At 45.5% G+C, this 15799-nt stretch overlaps 2 long non-coding RNA genes across 2 annotated transcripts; one reads left to right on the forward strand and one right to left on the reverse strand.

The window, feature by feature from the left end:
• Positions 1 to 846: 846 nt before the first annotated feature.
• On the reverse strand, positions 847 to 7970 carry LOC141277271 (uncharacterized). Its single transcript, XR_012328350.1, has 3 exons — positions 7921 to 7970; positions 7709 to 7784; positions 847 to 871 (listed from the first exon to the last, which is right to left on the reverse strand). It is a non-coding gene; the product is annotated as an uncharacterized lncRNA (long non-coding RNA).
• On the forward strand, positions 1590 to 10789 carry LOC141277272 (uncharacterized). Its single transcript, XR_012328351.1, has 2 exons — positions 1590 to 3550; positions 10094 to 10789. It is a non-coding gene; the product is annotated as an uncharacterized lncRNA (long non-coding RNA).
• The last annotated feature ends 5010 nt before the right edge of the window (positions 10790 to 15799 follow it).

The following is a 15799-nucleotide window of genomic DNA, read 5'->3' on the forward strand; positions in this document are numbered from 1 at the left end:
TGGGAGTTTGGGGTTAGCAGTTGTAAACTATTATATACAGGACGGATAAACAACAAGGCCCTACTGTGTAGCACAGGGAGCTATATTCAATATCCTGTGATAAACCATAATGGAAAAGAATATTAAAAAAAGAATGTCTCTATGTTTATAACTGAGTCTCTTTGCTGTACAGCAGAGATGGGCACAACACTGTATTGATAAATCAATTATACTTCAATTTACAAAAAATTAAATTAAAAAAAAAAGTCTTCCCTCATTATAACTCCTGAAGGGGGTTCCAATGTGCTGAACCACCGCTGGACACCAGAATCCCCTAGGGAGCTTTATTTTTACTATGTATTATTATTATTATTGTAAGGACACTTGACATGAGGTCTATCCCCCTAACAAACTAATAAGTGCACAACACCATGTTGCTTGTTATAGGCACCGTATCGTACAGCAAATCACTGGAATTTATCCATCTGGTAGAAGTGAAACTTCATACTTGTCCAAGGGCAGCTCCCCATCTCCCCCTCCCCTGTCACCAACCTCTAGCAATGCTGTTTCACTCTGACTCCACGAGACACTTCGCTGAAGTGGAAGGGCCCGTACTGATCCTTCTGTGACTGGATATGGTCACTTAGCACACTGTCCCCTAGGTTCGTACGTGTTGTCACATATGGCAGCATTTCCTACCTTTTAAAGGCTGAACACTCTTCCACTGAACGTATAGACCATGTTTTAAAGGGCGTCCCAATCCCCGTCGGGTAGATACTCCACGACGGCCCATGTCTAGCTACCAGTGTGACCCCACTGCAGGCAGCGTTGGGAAAGGCAGCACACCGTGATCGAGGATTCCCACCACCCGGATGCCACAGACATGGACAACCTGGAGGGCACAGAGAGTAAGACAAGGTCGTAAAACTGCCATTAGGAAGTGACCAGTTTTGTTTTTTTTTTTATTTGTTTGTTTGGTTTTGTCTGAGGCGTGGCATGCAGGATCTTAGTTCCCCGACCAGGGATCGAACCCCAGCCCCCTGCAGTAGAAGCACAGAGTCTTAACCACTGGACTGCCCCAAGTCCCCAAGGAAGTGACAAGTTTTGAGTGTCTCTTACCTCTGCTTGTAATGTAAACTATTTAATTTAATTTTTTCTAATGATTCACTCACCACATTCCCTTTCTCTCTCTCTCTCTCTGTCTCTCTCTCTCAGTTGTGTAATCTACTACAAGTCTTAAGTCTAGGTCTCCTATACAAAACAATAATATAAAATCGAAATATCAGAAAAGTCATCTGCTGTAGTGCAAAGGAATTAGTCCATCAACTTAGAGAGACAGAAGACCTGCAGCTTGCAGCTCCATGTACTTGGTTTAAAGTCCCACGATGCTCAATGATTCGAGAGAAAATTAATTCGAGCACCTGACAACCACTGTGGAAACAGTGGCTACACCTATGTCGGTTCTATTACATTAAAATAAAATTAAGACAACAAAGAAGGGCTTTGGGGACATTTCTATGTGTCTGACCATTTCCTAAGGATTTACACAGGTGCTCAATGAATAAGACAAATAAATTTGAGAAAGGAAATATTACGAGTTAAGCAAAAAAAAAAAAAAAAAAAAAGCAATCTGGAGGCGGCGATAAAAGCGTTTTCGAGACCCTGTTCACTTTTTCAACGTTTCGTTGCTGCTGTTAGCCTCGGCTATGGTACCAGCCTACTCCGCGCTAAGTACGCACGGAACACATGAAGTTTCCAGATGAAAACCAGGCTCACACGGAAGAACGAGATATTCAAAATGATATCCTGAGTTTTATTAAAGCAAAACACACTGCAGAACACAAATAATTCTAAGAAAGTAATAGCCATTACCTCACACTAGTCACTCTGCATGATTGAAACTAACAGGGAAATTTCACCAGGAAAAAATTACAGTCATTTTCTGTGTTTGTTTCTATTATTACCTACCTAGGCAGTAGGTTATGAAACAAAGAATTGCAGTAGAATTTGAACAAGAGCGAACTCCCCGTCCACGTTTGCAACAAACAGAAGAGCTTCCACCAACTAAGCAAGTGCTCACAACCAAGTCAAATGCTAAAATGCACATCTGATAAAGAGCCACTGGACTGGGAATAAATAATAATTAGGCAGGAGTCTATGAAAGCTGTAAATAATAACAAGGCCCCACGGGAAACGCTGTCTGACTATATTAACAAACCTTGTCTATTGGAGCTAAACGATCGAAACCTTTTCCTCGGAACTCAGAATAAAGCACGTTTATTTGGTTTAATGAACTCCCTAAGGATTCGGTGACGACCGCATCTTTCTGTAATACTTTGGTTGCCCTGCTTCTAAGGAAAGGTACCATGATGCACGGCTACCACACCTTCCTCAGATGTGCGCCTTCCCAGGGGCAGGACAGAGGCAGGTGTGGTGGACGAACAGTGCAGGGGCTTATTCCTCTTAAAGCAAAATGGAAACTGACAATAGGAAGAACTCTGACGAAAACATAACAAAACTGCGTTCAGACGGTCAAATAGTAATTGACACTGGCAACACGGCACAGGCCTCTGCTTAGGAACTCCGCACGTTTTTGCGTTTTATCAGCCCAGAACCGCAATCAGGCATCAGGTCCTCTTCTGACTCCTGGAGCAGACTTGATCCTCCTTCTAGGCGCATCCCTCAGGAACACTGAGTGGGAGCTTCTCAGTGTCCCTGTCCCTGTCTTACGAATCCCGGCATCAGGTCCTTTTCTGACTCCTGGAGCAGACTTGATCCTCCTTCTAGGCACATCCCTCAGGAACACTGAGTGGGAACTTCTCAGTGTCCCTGTCCCTGTCCCTGTCTTACGAGCCCCTCGTTCCCCTCATTTCTGCTGATAAGCTTCCTGGGCCAGGTGCTGCTTTGGAATTTAAATGTGTTATGGTTTTCGCTGCAGTTGGTGTAATAAGTTGAAGCTCCTCTCCAGGGTCAAAAAAAAAAAGACCAGACTAGTGGGGAGACAGGCGAACACCAGACAAAAATGGAGTCTGGAGTCAGTCAGACTTGGACGCAGGCTACTAACACCATCAGTTACTGATTGGATGACCTTGGCTCTCTTGCCGCCCACCTCCCCAAATACCAACGTACATCACATCTATGCAGTAATAAGTGTGGGTCCCTTGAACTGGACCCCTCAGGGAATAAAGAGAAAACTGTATAACCATCTCCCACTTGCCATTTCTGTAGAGTCCACAGGGTATGACGCAGCCACCCTGGAATGAGAGTGAGAAAAGTATCTGAGCTAGATTGTATACAGTACTATGTCACTCTGTAAAGAATGGGAGAGTTGAAAGTGGTTAAAAGCCATAGTCTGGAACTAAAAATGGAAAGATTGGGCAAGATATTAGAAACAAACCACCACAGCAACCTCCCAAGTCGTAACAAGAATTGGGCAATAGGAGGACGGCCTGAGTCACCGTCAAGGAGAGGAGGCAACGATAGGTCAGAATGTGGATAGAGCATATGCTGGAGAGAGGACAGATGAAGACAGCTTGAGGCTGGAGAGAGGACAGATGAAGACGGCTTGAGGGTGAGGATGTGAAATGGTTTTTCCAATCCCGATCTAGTTTATTTTTATCTCCCTCATGAGATGTAAAATCATTCACATGACAGTTTGATTGAGACCTTATGGGTACCGTTTCCATTGTGCAAGACAGGAATATTTAGGGCAGAAGCTTCCTGCCAAATGGTAACAGAAGATGGCCAGCGTGAGCAAGCGTCGAGCAGAGAGCAGGGCCACAGTTAAGTGAATCTGGGGAGAGGAGGCCACCAGTGTGGATCATCAAAGTCAATGTTTTACTGTCATCGTAAGAATCGCCTCTTGTTTGTATCACTCGTGGCCTTAAGGAGGGAGGAAGTCATAAAAGCCTAAACGTCAGGACTTCCGATCCGTGCCCTCTGGTCTGCAATGTTAGGGCGCCATACAGGGAGTGTCTGCACGTGTCTAAACAAAACCCTTGGGAGCTCTCAGATGCTCCGAAAGCTTAACTGTTTCTACAGCAGGGCCTGAAATCTATGGGAAACTGCAAAGTTCCGTACCTTTGGCTCTCCAGTCGCTAGCTGTGCGTCCTGCAGCATTACTTACGTGGTGTCTACAGCAATCTATATGGGACCTTAAAATCCCTAAAGAAGTCTGAAGGCCAGTGTAGCCCTAGCTTTAGACAATCTGTTCCTAATTCTGCTTTGCCCTCGGAGGACTAGTAAGAGTTTTATAAAAAGGACTGCCATTTCCATGCTGGCCGGCTCAGGCCGTTTAAGCCTCAAATGTATGGTAGAGTGTGAGAATAATTAGGAGTTATGAAAAATCAGGCCCTCCCATCAACTCCCAGGTACAGGCTGTGCCTCTGTCGGGGCAATTTCACAATCTCGTTTGCACATCTGTGTTTGTTTAATGTTTGAGTGCATTTGGATGGGCTTTTACAATGGCTATCTATAAATCCCCGTCCATTAGGCGGACCGGGACTTTCATACGGGGATCCAAAGAACTAATGAAAAGAACATTGTGGTAACAGTTCTCTGTTTATGGAGAGGATCTTTTTTTTTCCCCCAAAAAAAGCTCAAAGTACTTTTCATTAAAACATTACAGCGTGTCTATGAGGTAGGCCGTAGGTTGGAATCAGTAGCTCTGTATTTTATAGGTGAGCAGCTAAGCCTAGAGCCAGCACGACAGAGTCCTTAGGGGACAGAGACAGAAACTGCCAGGCCGACTCAGCTGACACACTCTCCACGCTGTCGCTTAGAAGTGTACAAGCCGGATAAAATGTGAATTTAGGTCAGCTGCAGAGAAAGGAGTACTCAATCTAGCTGTCAAATGCATTTCCCATATGTTTCTATAAAGCGCCCTTCCCAGATATACAGGTTTTCGATGATATTCTAACAATAACATCAAGGACTCTACATTTACCTCTCAAAACCAGAGAGACACCTTTGTATGTGGTAGGGCGACAGACCCGAGAAAAAACCACAAAAATGTGGGAACACCAACAAAATTCTTAAATTTGCCTTTTTGAGGAAGACTGTTAGTAAGACACATTTTATAAAACATATCTGGTGATACTCACCATATGTATGTAAGTGTGTGTGTGTATTCTTAAATATAAGAAAAAAAATGACTTAAGATACAGTAGAAAAGACTTCTGTTTGACACAAGGAAAACTGTTTGGCTACCAGAATGAAAAAAGTCTCTAGAATGAGTCACCAAGAAAGGTGACAGGCAAACCTACCCCCAAATATTTGCAGAGCTTGAACAATAGTACAGATGAAGCTCGATTTCAATATTGTCTCCCCCCACTCTGAAAAACAAACCTTCATAATGACAAGATAAGACATGAATAAAGTTAGGGTTATCATGACACTGAGAACTGAGCAAATACCTAAGAGGACTGAGTCTCATTCTTATTATGTCTGGGTGTTCTGTTGATAAGCTGGCACTATCTGGATAAGTACCAAACTAAAAGCAGGCATAATGTATAACTTATTCTATAGTTATCCTATAGACTTTATTTTTCTTGCTCTCATTTCAGCAAATTCATTAATTACATTATTGTAATAATGATTTTCACCACAATTTATGATGTCCTGAGAGTAGTGACTAAAGGATTAAAACAGAAAATATAGCTGTATTCAAAATATATGAATTTGAGTGTATTTTCATTAAAAAAGAAAATGTAAAATATAAAAAAAGAATTGATTTCGAAGAAGTTATTTTTCTTCTAGGGATTTGAAATTCTCTATTAAAATGTAAAAAGAAAATTAAAAATTACAATATATTTTTATAAAAATAAAATTCTTTGCTATTCTGGTATTTGGGATCTGTCCAGCTGGCACTGTAAAGACTCAAGATTACACATCACGCCTGTTATTCACATACACACCAGTGTAAGAGTAATATGGAGCGCTCAATACCGTGAAACATTCCTCAGCTTGCGAACCTTGAGTTCCTCTGGAATCGCAAATTAGATCGTGAAGAGAGTAAGAAAATGAGTGCTTGGCACTCTTGGGAAACTATACCTGGTTATGCAAAACTCTAGCGCATCCATCCTACAATAATCGTACATCATATTATTTGGCGAGGTAAACAAGTTTGCCTTTCCTTCAGATTAAGCCCTTCTACTGTCCCGGTGCTACCTCTGCTGTCAGCACAGGCACGATCCAGAAACCTTCGTGCCATCTGGATACAGCTTCTTTTGTTTTGAGGATGTACTGTAAGGATTACGGAGGGGTTTTTCTCTAGGGCTGGAGAATACTGGTCACAAGAGCAGACACCACCAAGGGCCAGGTCCCTAATGACAAAGAAGCCTGTGCGTCCTTGAATAAATTTAGTGTGTGTGTACGCGTGTGTGTGCGCGCGTGTGTGCTACGTGCGGTCCTCTAAGGCACGTGCCCAGAGAGCCCATCTGCCTGGGTCTCAGGGTGTAACTGCTTACGGGATCTTGGAACCCCAGCGTTCAAGAGGCTTCTTAGAGCCACAGGTGATTCAACTGAGGATGGTTTGGGGACTGAGAGAGAGGAGGATGCCCACATCTTAAGGACTGATTTGTTTTTCTAGTAAATGTTTGGGCAAAAGGCATCTCAGATGGGTCAACCAGGTGGTAGGACTTAAACATCTGAATACAGTTCAGACAAAGATGCTTTGTAAGATTTGCAGAAAGGGCATACGGTGAAGCGTTCTAATTTAACGGTAGCAAAAGAGAGACTCTGTTTTCTTTTCTTTTCATCATTAAAACCATACCCCAGGATAACAGTGGACATTTCGATCCAAATATGTCTACATGTCCACCAAACACCATGCAGATCGACAGGCAGAGCAAGTAAAATCTGCCACGGCCCATGACTCTTGCAAAACTGGAAAACAGAAACACTACACACTCTGATTTTCATATATAAGTAGGCAGAAAACCACTGAAAGCAGCAGTGAAAGATCCAGAACTTGCGTCAGGGCAAAGAATCAGGGGAAGAGTGTGTGATAAAGAAGAAAGTGTGAAGGGATTCCAGGTCGTGGGAGAAACCAGATTACGTCACCAACAGAAAGAGAGAGACCCATCCTGAGTGGGAAAATACAGAGAATAGGTCTGACACCTGAGGAATCAGACCTCTGGTACTGGGCTTGAAAGTGTGCAGGGCAGGGTCAGAGACAGTCCCGCTCAGAAGGAAGCCCTTCTGGGAAAGCGGAGGTGACAGGGGAGGGAAAAGCATCTCCTGGAGGCTTGGTGTTTCTATCAGGGGGCGGGAGAAGGGAGAAAGCAGTGGGCAGTTGGGGTTCTGGGCAAATGAAAAGCACTCCAATGGAATGACACGCTATTTCACTAGGATGGGTTACCAAGCACATTCTAAGCAAATGAAGAGAAAATATTCCACATGAAACAAGAGCGTATAAATGCTCAGAGGTGCTCTCCTGTGCTATTCATACCGCAAACCTTGCTTTATAACGTTGATGAGTAATCCTGCTTTCTTTTCCTTCCACAATTCCTGGGATAGTAGACATTCAACAGGTGATCCTAAATGTTGACACACAGTTGAAGTATTCATGCAATAATTGTCGTCACTTCAAATCAAAGGGACAGCAAGTATAAGGAAGCCCATTTATAATCCTCTGGGTTGTTTGTCTGTTTGGTCATTTACGAGAAGACGGACACTTTGAAGAGAGGATAAGCAACACCCCTAAGATCACAGGGCCAACGAGACTGACCTTTCGATCTCTGAACAAAATGGTCCGCCGCGTTACGACCCAAATCGCCGTTTTCTGTAGTGATGACCTCAGAACTCTGCTGATAAAGAGAGTAAAACACTTTGGACTGAAGTTCTTTCCCTCTTAAAAAAAAAAAAAAAAAAAAAAACAGCTTCCAAATCCTGCCACAGACCTTGATCCAAAATTAAAGAGAAGAAGGAGACCCAGTGTACCTGGAGTAGTTTTTGAAGACATTTCTGCTTATTTCTAGCCACCTCCACCACCTCCAAAAGCAAATTGATCTGAAAAATTATGAGAACAAAAAAGAACTGGCAGGTTATTCAAACTGCTCCTGGATACATACTGCCTAGAATTCTGCGTTCTTTTAACAGATGTTTGACTTCTAGAAAGTTTTATTTTGCAGAGATCTTGGATTCCAGCTCACTTTTATATACATATCACCCGTGAGCCAGCTGTTAGATAAGCCTGGAACTTACGGGTGGTTTCACCACCTGCCATTACTCAGACCAAAATGCAGATGATTTTCTGCAGACTCAGCTGAGAGAATGAGGGGGAAAGTCTTTTTTTTGACTCCTGGTTCCCTATCAATCGCTTCATGAATAAAAGAACAAGGCAGCCATCAGCAACCAGCTGGCTAGAGTGACAAGTCATCAAACGGGCCGTGGGTCAAAAGAACGATGGGAGTGACCTGCTGGTCTCCAACGTCTGAGACATGAGAAAATGGCTGTAACTGGTGGTGGGAATAAGTTGAAAACAGCAAGTTATTAGCTACCTGAAATGTGGAGGCACTGAATGGATTAAAGGTAAAAAGCAAAATCTCCCCTGTCAACTACTGAGCGAAAGAAGAAACCATAAAAGGAAAGACAACGAGAAGAAGAAGGTCTAACACGCATTGCTTACTTACTAGATACGAGACATGATGACGATTCTTTATGTGCATTATCTCACTTAATCATTATGTTGATTTTTATAGGAAAGATACTATTATTTTCCAAACTTACAGATAGGAAAGTTAAGGCTCAGAAAGGTAAGACAGTTTGTCCAAAATTAGAGCTGAGACTCAAGTCCAGGACTTCCTGACAGGATAGTCCAGAATCTTCACTCCTATATATTAAGAAAGAAAAAGCAATAAAAAAAAAAACCCTAAAAATAAAGTTATAAGACCAGTTGGAGAAAATATTGAAAATACTTGTGACTGAAATATAGTTAATATCCTTAATACAAAAATAGCCTTCAAAAACCCATAAGGAAAAGATAAAATCATCAAAATAAAAGATAAGCTAAGGGCCAAGGAAAAATAAAACACAAAAATAAGAAACAAGCATGAAAAAATAGTGACTGCATTAGTTTCTTGCAGCCTTACTGGCCTAAAAGAAGCACACGTTTCTGCTGTTATGGGGAAGTTCTGGAGGTCAGAACCCTGAAGCAGGTCCACGGGACCGTGCTGCTTCTGGAGGCCTCCGGGGCCCCGTCCTCGCCTTCAGCAGCTTCTGGAGGCCGCCCTCCTCGCCTACTCATGGACCCTCCCCCATCGTCACAGCCAGCAGACGCCCCTCCCCGCTGAGCTCTGCTCCATCCTCACATTTTCTTTCTAGGACTTTGACCCTCCTGCCTCCTTCTTCCAAGGACATCTGACTGGCATCAGGCCAACCAGACCATCCGGCACAACCTCCTCATCTCAGAATCGTTAACTGAGCTGTATCTGCAAAGTCTCATTTACCATATAACGCAACAGGTTCAGGGGTGCTTAGGACATGGGGATTAGCACATGGACAATCTGGGGTGGGGGGGGTAGGGCAGGAATCAGCCTGCCACAGTAGTTACCAAAAATTTAATTTTAAACAACAACAAAGAGGGTTTCCCTGGTGGCGCAGTGGTTAAGAATCCGCCTGCCAACGCAGGGGACACGGGTTTGAGCCCTGGTCTGGGAAGATCCCACACGCCAGGGAGCAACTAAACCCGTGTGCCACAACTACTAAGCCTGTGCTCTAGAGCCCGCGAGCCACAACTACTGAAGCCCACGTGCCACAGCTACTGAAGCCCGCAGGCCTAGCGCCCGTGCTCCACAACAAGAGAAGCCACCGCAATGAGAAGCCCACACACTGCAAGGAAGAGTAGCCCCCGCTCGCCGCAACTAGAGAAAGCCCTCGTGCAGCAACAAAGACCCAACGCGGCCAAAAATAAATAAATAAAATAAATAAATAAATCTATTAAAAAAAAAAAGGCTTCAGCCACATGTTCTTGGATCCAAATCTTCTTATTAGTTGGGGCTCACAGTGGAAGGACTTTGCAGAGGAGCAGATAAAAATCTTTAAATCAGAAACCCTCACTCTGGGGGGAGAACTGCCACCATACAGACTTATGTTGTTCTGATCTCCACTGCAGGCTCTTCCTGAGTGTACACCCTCGGCCAAGATCGCAGACTCATAGGACGTTGGTGGGAAAAGACTTTGGTAAACATCTAGCCCAGCACTTTCTTCTTGCTGCCAAAATGTTGTGCCTTGAATTCCTGTCCTCATGCCACTTCAAGTGGTTTGAGATTGTTTTTGATTCTGTGCAAAAGTTCGGGAGACCTCAGGGACAGGCTGCCTGGAGACCTGGAGTTGCTGGCGAAGACTGTGCCCAGGCCAGCTGCCGGCGGGCAGGTTAGGATCATCCCTTCCCAACTGCTAGCGACAGCCACAGGCATACACGCAAGCCCCGCCCCTGCGCCTCAGCTTTCCCACTCAGACCGCGAGGGTGCGGAGTCATGCCGCTTCGGAAGTTCTCCCTAGCTCTGCAACTTCACCATTTGCCAGGCTTCGTCCCCACCTCCGTTTTAAGCAGAGTTTTCTTTCCTACACAAAGCGAATCTCCGTTCCAGATGTGTGGTGTGTTGGAAAGAACAGAAGATCTGGAAATAGAAAGATGTACGTTTCACTCCTGCTCTCCATTTTCGACGGGTATGATATCTAAGCCCCCTGCTTCATTTCCTTGTCTGTAAAATGGGATAATAATATTGTAGGAAACAAATGGCACAAAACGTCCTTGGTGCAGTATGAGACACGTAGTTAAGTGCTAAATAAATACAGTTTATTATAATTAGTGCTGTGGACAAAGTATCCAAAGTTACAAGCTTCCCCTCCTGCTACGCGAAGTCTTATTTTTCTTCTAGGCTATCTTTAACATCTAAAAACTCTAAGATAAACCATTTTAGGTGATCATTTTATTTCCAACTTTAGGAGATCCTCCCTTGGTCCACTCAGAAGAGCAACAGACCTGACCTCTGCCTACGAATTGCAAACCAGCAGCATCTGAGTACACAACCAGCACCCTGGAGTTTTACAATTCCCCCCCGCCCCAACTCACCGGCAGGACACTTCATACAGACTGGCCCCTTTTAAGTGACCTTAAATTCCATGCACACTGTTTCCAGCATTCATCATTCTCTGCACTATCTGCATAGTCCAGATTTGCAAACTGCAAGTTGTAGTCCAACTTGCAAATTGTCCCTCAAGGGAACAAGGGCATTTACAAAACAGGGACAAACCTTGCAGAGAGGCTTGAGAATGGCTTACCTACCTTAGACCTCCGAAAAGGTGTGGGTCAACTGCTTGCTTCCTGTAGCCTACAAGTGTAAGTCGTGGTGAGCTTCAAAGTGTAATTCTTATTCTGAGCTACCTCTAACATTACACTCAAGAACAAGACCTGGCTCACACCAGCGAAGCAGAAGAGCGTGAGGCCCAGAGGATGCAGAAACAGTTACGACGCACTAGGGGGCCTAGGCTGCAGGGGAACAGGCCCGGAAAGCCCATATGACAGTCACAGAAATTCCCCCACTGCCATTCCAACAAGGCTGAGAGCAGGATACTATCAAACCCGAGGGGGAGGTCTCTCTGTTTATCTGTCATGACTCTTCCCAATCTGGTGGTCTCCCAGAGAAAGAAGCTTCCAATAAACAGAAGCTTAGGACTCTCAGAAGATGATCCTCACTTATCCAGCAGGTCACGTGACAGCCCCAAGGTCACAGCCCCATCAAGAGAACAAGCACAGACGGTGCTCCTGGGCGGAGGATGATTACAACGCCACAGAGTGAAGTAGTGTGGCCTTTTCACTGGGACAGAATTAGCTGTAGGAACCTGGGCTGCATTCCTATTAAAGATGCTAACCTGCTCCTACCTTTGCAAAGCCCGAGTAACATTCTCTGTGTTGCTGACTTCTAATGACGATTTTGCATCCCTGCCCTAGAGCACCTGCTTTGCACCTGTGCCAGCTGTAACCCACACCTGCGCTGACTACATCAATGGCCCAACTCCTGCCGGTAAACCTAACTCACGCTGATTTCCACCCTTCCCACCAGGCCTCTGTCTGGTGAGCAGTACGCTCCTCCCTCCTACATCTCAGTTTTTGCTGTCCCGGTACCACCACACAGCCCAAGGGATGCGAGTCCAAAGCCAACATTTCTTCTGCCATTGAGTTCAGATAAAGCAAAATGCACTAATTAGATCGTATTCCAAACACCAGTTTTCATGCTTTATGATAGATTTAGGACTCCTGGAAGAGAAGCTAATGATAACAGCAGGTCACGCCAAGGAAGGGCCGTCCGTGGGGATGGACTCCTGCCCACGGGCGCTGCCAGACACTGAGGGTGCACAACACACCCTCACCTCGTCTCCCAAGATGTCCATCTCAGTCCTGACCCTCAACACATCTGGCTGGGACCCGACGGCCCTGAGCTTTCTGAGAACAGCAATCAGGAGAAGGGAACAATTTGTCCAACAGCTCCGTGGCAGGCAAGGGTTTTTGCCTTTGGCAACTTCCTTAGATGGTTGAAAGATTTAAAGATTTTTCAACCCGAGTGCGCGGCTCTGACTTCCCCACTTTCTCGGAATCCCCTTCTCAGCAGCCTGATCTCTGGTTTCCATCCCCCAGCACTCCAATAACACTGCCCTTTCCAAGGCCATCCACAGCCTCATTCTGAATAAATCTCAAGGCGATTTTTCTGTTCTCGTCCTCCTTCTCCACACCCTCTTTCTTGAAAGTCTCTCCTGTCTTCCCTTGCAAAGTGTGGGCTCTTTTCTCTTGAGTTGCCTCCTTCCTGCCAACTTTTCCTCTGCACGCTATCCTTCTCTGACACTGCTGAGCTGTGCTTGTCCCCCTAAGCGTTAACCTTCTCCTTCTCCTTCTTATTCTTCCCCTTCTCCTTCGTCTTCTGTTTCTATATACACACACACCCAGCAATCAGCTGCAAAACCGCTTAGAACTCCCCAGGGGAACTTTTATCCCCAGCTGCAAACACTCCGGGCACTGGCGGAGCCCTCTTTGCTTTGGCCACCGGGCTAAAACCCTGACCTGCCCACACTTAGGACAGGGCAAACCCTGACAAAAATAAAATGCCTTTTGCTTGGAGATGAGTGATCCCACCTCTATAATGCTGCCTCTTTGAACCCCCAAATCAATGTTTGGTTTCAAAACTGAAGTTCAGAGCCTGGTTGATGTGAAATTCACTTCCCGTCCTTGAGACTCTGCAGACTAAAATCGATGCTGACCTCGACTTGTTTCCTTCAAAGCCCCTTCCAAATTGTTGGCCTCGGTCCCATCTTCTTCTACTTCTTAACATTAAACTTGGCACCTCCGTCTTAACGTGACAGCGCTCACAGCCTCTTTCCAATCTAGTTCACCTTTACTCCATCACCCAGGGGCAAAAAGATGCCTGAAACAGAGCCCTACTTCTCGCTGAGGGGCAAGGTAGGCTGAGCTTGCGTAGAATTTACAGACTGTGGTCAGGGTTAGGAAGGAGAGCTCCACATGCAGCGTGAGGGGGTCACAGGCCTAGCTGACCACCTCGGAGGTTGAGGGGAGAGGGCGCCCACAGGCTGGGGCCCGGAGGGCAAGGAGCAGCCCACCCCCAACGGAGCCCAGTGGGAAGAGCCTTCCAGGAGGCAAGCCTGGGATGGGCAGCCGCCCTGCAACCAGAGGAGCCATGATGCATGTGGCGGTCAGGGGAAAAGGCCAGCATGACCGGACTGCAGAGAACAGCTCTGGCCTCAGACGTGAGACTGGAGTCAGATCAAGTAGGGCTTTACAAACCATGCTGAGAAGACTGATTTATTTTATTTCCCCCCATAAAAGGATATTACTCAATTACTTTAATCTTATTTTAAAATTTTTACTGGAGTATAGTTGATTTACAATGCTGTGTTGGTTTCAGGTGTACAGCCAAGTGATTCAATCATACATAGAGCTGTAGCCACTCTTTTTTAGGTTCTTTCCCTGTGCAGGTCATCACAGAGTAATGTCCGTACAGTAGGCCTCTATTAGTTACCTGCTTATATGTAGCAGTGTACGTGTACGTCGATCCCAATCTCCCAGTTTATCCCTTCCGCCCCCTTAGCCCCTGGTAACCACAGTTTATTTTCTACATCTTCAATTACTTTAATCCTGACATGACCAGAATTGCCATGCATGCAGCACACACTGAGGCCTGGGTTGGGGGAGGTGCAGGAAAACCGGTTAAGAAGCCTGAGACGCCTACGGCAGTGACTCCTTAAAGGAGCTCAGAGTTAGTGGGAGAAATTGTTACCAATCAGTCGAGCAAGACTTTGCACCTCTCCCCTTACCTGGAAAGATTAAACCTCTAGTAACTGGAATCAAGAGCTCCAAGTTTAGCTCTTTTGCATATTTCCCTGGTGACTTTCACCAAAAATGCCTTCCTAAAGATTCCTACGGAAATATTAAAACATAATTACACAGTAATCCTAAAAGACAAGGCTATACATACATGTGATATTGCTGCTGCCGGAGCTGACCTTTCAAGTTGTAGCCTGCACCAGGGAGTGTAACAGATTTAGGGAAACCGTGTGAAAACGGCAGCCTGCAAACTCTTGTGTCTGTGTTCTCATGAGATGCAAACACAACAACAATGGTTGCCACACCTGAGTGAGCAATGTGGGGAAACAGCCAAACTGGAGGGGTAGCAACGTGGAGAGGGTGCTACAACCAGTTCAGCCAGGGCCACGGAAGATGGGCTGCTCACCGGCTCAGGGGCGCAGCTTGTTTCAGGCTCCACCAAGCACAGGCACCGAACAGCAAAGTCAGAAGGATTAAGTGACTCTGCCGCCTGCGTGTGTGCTGGCCCTATAGCTGGGTCTAGAAGATGCCAACTGGCACTCAGGCCGAAACTCCCTTCTTAAGGAGAAACCAGCACTCCCCTTGCTCAGACCAGAATTTCTCCTTCTGGTTTAACCCCTCCTAGAAAACCATCCTTGGCTTTGCAAACCTACGTAAAAGCACAGCCCCCGCTCCCTGGCTCTCCTGCCCTCCCCAACACGCATCTGCAAACCCCTCCTAGGCACAAACGCAAAACGGTTGCCAGTCGTCCTTCTGGGGATTCGTAGGGCAACCAGCCAACTGGCCGCCAGCAGGTTATTCACGCTGCAATAGGAACCAAATTTCTTGCTGCAATTATCCTTAAATTTCGACTATTTACCCCAGGAATAAACTAATTGCTGCTGTAAAACACCCTTTCCCACACTGTCCAGCACACATCTGTAAATTCCAAGAGGGATGGGTGTGAGCTGGCTGCCAGTCGGCCTCTGGAAAGGAATATGGCGGCTGGCCAACTGGAAGCCAGTTTATTATTCACGGCGGAAGAGAACTTGAACTTCTTATTGCAAATACCCCACATGCTTCGGTGTTTACCTTTGAACTACACAACTTGGACCTTAATTTGTAATAAGCCCGTGTGTACTGCTGGCTGTGGACTGGTGGCAAAGGCATAGGGAAGGGAAGACAATATCGTATCTCAAATATTTACTGAATACCTGTGAAACGCCAGGTGGCATGTTGGTTGCTGACAATTGTACATGGGAGTTCTATATTCTTAGAGGAATTCACAGAACGGGGGTAAAATCCATTCTCTCCATTGCCGCCAACTATTAAACCTGTAAGTGCAGGTTTTGCTCCAAACACCCTTTCAACTTCTCTTCCTTACGCTTTCATCATCAAGACTGGAGGTCTTACCAGGGTTTTACAAGGTGTATGACAAGAGCATCTTCTGACGTAGCTCACCTTCAGAAGGTCTGTGCTTTTGTGCCTTTGAACAAACTATTG

Source organism: Tursiops truncatus, chromosome 20 (genome assembly GCF_011762595.2).
Source record: "Tursiops truncatus isolate mTurTru1 chromosome 20, mTurTru1.mat.Y, whole genome shotgun sequence".
Lineage (NCBI taxonomy): Eukaryota > Metazoa > Chordata > Mammalia > Artiodactyla > Delphinidae > Tursiops > Tursiops truncatus.